Source organism: Homarus americanus, unplaced genomic scaffold (assembly GCF_018991925.1).
Source record: "Homarus americanus isolate GMGI-L3 unplaced genomic scaffold, GMGI_Hamer_2.0 scaffold40601, whole genome shotgun sequence".
NCBI lineage: Eukaryota > Metazoa > Arthropoda > Malacostraca > Decapoda > Nephropidae > Homarus > Homarus americanus.
Window position 1 is genome coordinate 20,217 of NW_024722153.1, and position 4,784 is coordinate 25,000.

Here is a 4,784-nt window from a genome sequence, read left to right on the forward strand (position 1 = left end):
ACATACATACATACATACATACATACATACATACATACAAATACGAACTAAGTACAAACTTCAACGATGAACGATAGATGGGAGAGAGAGAGAGAGAGAGAGAGAGAGAGAGAGAGAGAGAGAGAGAGAGAGAGAGAGAGAGAGCACGGGTCCTCTCACTCACTGTCACAAAGAAGCAAAGGAAAGACACAGGAATCTGAGAGGGTACAAGTTATACAGCTCTCTCTCTCTCTCTCTCTCTCTCACTGACTCAATTTCCCTATATCTCGCTTTGTGTGTGTGTGTGTGTGTGTGTGTGTGTGTGTGTGTGTGTGTGTGTGTGTGTGTGTGTGTGTGTGTGTGTGAGAGTGAGAGATAGAGAACGAGGGGCAGTGTGGATACAGCACACTGCACACTAAACCTACAGCACACAAGGCCGTCACTGTACTGAGGACTAGGTGCCCCCACGGATGCGAACCAACGTTCCTCAACCAAAAAAAAAGCGGACTTGAGAACTACAGCCACTCTTCCACTGCTGCCCTCCCCCTAGTCAAAAACCTGAAAAACAATAAAAAGTAAACCATTTTAAGAACCACAACACCAACCACAATACAATGTAAATAAAAGTCTTCAGATAATCGTCTCACTACTGGTAAAAAAAAAATATATAACAAGAGGTCATTTAAAAGGCCAATACAACAACAACAGCCTTGATGAAAGCCTTTTACAGGTGACCGCCCCCTGCACCCCTGGTGTTCCTTGATGCTCCTTGGTATTTCCTGGTGTTCCCGGCGTTCCTTAGTGTTCCTTGATGTTCCCTGGTATTTTCTGGTGTTCCTTGGTGTTCCCTGCACTCCCTGGTGCTCCTTGATGCTCCCTGGTGTCCGTTAGTGTTCCCTACTACTACCCTCATGTTCCCTGGTGTTCCTGGCTCCTTCTTGGTGTTCCTTGGTGCTCACGTGGAGAGGAACACAAAGGCAGGAGACACTGATTAAACTTAATTCAGCGGCAAATAACAACAGTCCAGAATTATTTGTGTGTGTGTGTGTGTGTGTGTGTGTGTGTGTGTGTGTGTGTGTGTGTGTGTGTGTGTGTGTGTGTGTGTGTGTGTGTGTGAATAGAAAATAATAATAAAACTAAAACAAAATAATAATAAAAGGTATGACAGGAAAGAGAGAGAGAGAGAGAGAGAGAGAGAGAGAGAGAGAGAGAGAGAGAGACTTGATCTGAGGCAGGACACGAATGATTAAATGGGATATATTTTTTAACACCGTAATGCTTTTGTAAATTGATTAACATGTTCGACGGGCAGGTGTGTGGTAAAGGGCAGGTGTGTGGTAAAGGGCAGGTGTGTGGTAAAGGGCAGGTGTGTGGTAAAGGGCAAGTGTGTGGTAAAGGGCAGGTGTGTGGTAAAGGGCAGGTGTGTGGTAAAGGGCAGGTGTGTGGTAAAGGGCAGGTGTGTGTAAAGGGCAGGTGTGTGGTAAAGGGCAGGTGTGTGGTAAGGGCAAGTGTGTAAAGGGAGGTGTGTAAAGGGGCAGGTGTATGTTAAAGGGCAGGTGTGTGGTAAAGGGCAAGTGTGTGGTAAGGGCAGGTGGTGGTAAAGGCAGGTGTGTGGTAAAGGCAGGTGTGTGGTAAATGGTTGTGTAAAAGAGACGGGGATATTTACAGACAGGTATGTGTGTGTGTGTAAATGAATAACCTTACACCTTACACCGACGGGTCAAGACGGGTCAGACGCACCTGGCGCTACTCAGCATCAGCCACGTCAACTGTTTTGTTGGACCATACCAACTCCAGCCCCTGAACCTCCCTCCCCACCGGAATATCAACAAGTTCTCGCCAGAAGTTACTATTTCATTTGGGAAAGGAATGGAACCAGTGTTGAATAGTGGTGAACAGTGCTTAAGTCAGTGAAAACAACTCGGCAGTTGAGTCTTACCTAAGCTAACCACCTTCACACAGTGAGGTCCCAGGTACCCAGTGATAATTCCCTGAGACTCCACGATAGAGAGGCCTGGGACCACACTTGAGTGAGTGAAGTCCTTAGACAACAGATCACGTGGTGTCCCCATGATGCTACGACACCACGTAGTGAATGAGTTGCTGCAGCATCATCTGAAGTTCCTCATAACACCACCTGTGAGGGAATTGCTACACCACATCAGGCCCTCGTAACACCATCTGTGAGGAATTGCTACATCATCAGGCCCTATACACCATCTGTGAGGAATTACTACATCATCAGGCCCCTCGTAACACCATCTGTGAGAATTGCTACTTCATCAGGCCCCTCATAACACCATCTGTAAGGGAGTTACTACACTACGTGTCTGCTGTTCAACACCTCAGCTCACATGATCTACGTGACCTCCACTGTATGTGTTCCTTTACCTTTCTAATGAAGGCTTTTGTTAAACCACCAATGTATGTAATAAGTCATTTATGTCCAATGTAAATTTTCAGCCTTCGGGCTGCAGAACTTTTTCAATAAACCGTTTATTATTATTATTATTATTATTATTATTATTATTATTATTATATTTACACTTGAGAATCGTGTAAAACAACCAAGAGCCGTGAATGTTTACAGAGCCAGATGTAGCTACTGTATGTAAATGAATCACACCTCACGTGACAGGTGTGTGGGTGTGAAACAGGCAAGCATAAGTGAGGCTTATGTTTACAGAACAGGTTTGTGTAAATGACTAAACAAAACACACAAGCCGGGAATGTTTACACAGCGGGTCTCTGTAAACAACACCTAACATAGCAGCCTCGTGGTAAATAACCAACTAAAAAAAAAACAACTGGATATTTACATAGCACTTGTCAAAACTGTACTGTATAGCATGTTTGTGATGAATACAGAGGAATAGGGAATACATAGCGACTGTCATGGTTTTACATAGCAGCTCTGTTGTAAATCAATATTTCATAGGCCTACTTTGGGGGGCGGGAAGGGAGGGGGGGCTATAGTAAATGAATTATAATGGAAATATTCATCATAGGTAGAGAGAGTTTTACATCTATGAAGTCTGTGCTCTCTCTCTCTTTTTTTTTTTTTTTTTTTTTTTTTTTATAAGCTCCATCGGCCTATTTTGACTACTGGGCCGAAAGATTAAATCTCATCTCTTATACGATTCCTAAATTTGAATAAAGAACATCCTCCTCCCTCCCCATCCCTCCCCCCCCCATCCCTCCCTCCCTCCCATCCCTCCTTCCCTCAAAAGAGCGTTACCCTCACTTCCTTACAAGAACCTCCTTCTCTCCCTCCTCCCTTCCTTCCTCATAAGAGCTTGGCCTTCCTCCCTCCCTCCCTCAGCAAGGCCACACCTCCCCCCACCGTTTCTCTTGCCATTTATTACAGAGCCCCTTCTCTCATAGAGCAACCCTCCCCCTCATTCCCTCCTTCACAGAGCCAGCCCTCTCTCCTTCCTCCCTCCCTTCCTCCCTCCCTCACAGAGCCACACCCTCCTCCCCTCACAGAGCCACACCCTCCTCCCTCCCCTCACAAAGCCACACCCCTCCTCCCTCCCTCACAGAGCCACCCCCCTCCTCCCCCTCACACAGAGCCACCCTCCTCCCTCCCTCACAGAGCCACACCTCCTCCCTCCCTCACAAAGCCACACCCCTCCCTCCCTCACAAAGCCACACCCTCCTCCCTCCCCTCACAGAGCCACCCCTCCTCCCCTCACACAGAGCCACCCCTCCTCCTCACAGAGCCACACCCTCCTCCCCCTCACAGAGCCACCCCTCCTCCCCTCACAGAGCCACCCTCCTCCCTCACAGAGCCACACCCCTCCTCCCTCCCTCACAGAGCCACCCCTCCTCCCCTCACAGAGCCACCCCTCCTCCCCCTCACAGAGCCACACCCTCCTCCCTCCTCACAGAGCCACCCTCCTCCCTCCCCTCACAGAGCCACCCCTCCTCCCCTCACAGAGCCACACCCTCCTCCCTCCCTCACACAGAGCCACACCCTCCCTCCCTCACAGAGCCACCCTCCTCCCTCACAGAGCCACACCATCCTCCCTCCCTCACAGAGCCACACCCTCCTTCCCCCTCACAGAGCCACACCCCTCTTCCCCTCCCTCACAGAGCCACCCTCCTCTCCCCCCACAAAGCCACACCCTCCTCCCCCCTCACAGAGCCACACCCTCCTCCCCTCACAGAGCCCACACCCTCCTCCCTCCCCTCACAGAGCCACACCCTCCTCCCTCCCTCACAGAGCCACACCCTCCTCCCTCCCTCACAGAGCCACACCCTGCTCCCTCACAGAGCCACACCCTCCTCCCTCCCCTCACAGAGCCACCCTCCTCCCTCCTCACAGAGCCACCCCTCCTCCCTCCCTCACAGAGCCACCCCTCCTCCCCCTCACAGAGCCAGGCCACTAGGACACGCCAGCGAGAGAGATAAAGAGAGGAGGGGACCGTATAGACTGGGACCGTAGCCATATGTTCAGCTATTTTCTACTTGTTTACGTTATGTGTAGGCTCAAGATCACACCCACCCACACCCACACACCCACACACCCTCACACCCACCCACACCCCCCACACACACACGGTGAAGAATGGCTGATCGCAAAAACAGTAGTTAAAAAAGTCTTGGATTAGCAACAAATACCAAATCATTTTACCCATCTCACCTCCCATTACACTCTTGTACTATGAGCTGTTTTTCCTGCCTGGTTTAGCTGTGTTTTGTTGCGTGGTTTAGCTGTGTTTTTGCTGCGTGGTTTAGCTGTGTTTTGCTGCGTGGTTTAGCTGTGGTTTGCTGCGTGGTTTAGCTGTGTTTTGTTGCGTGGT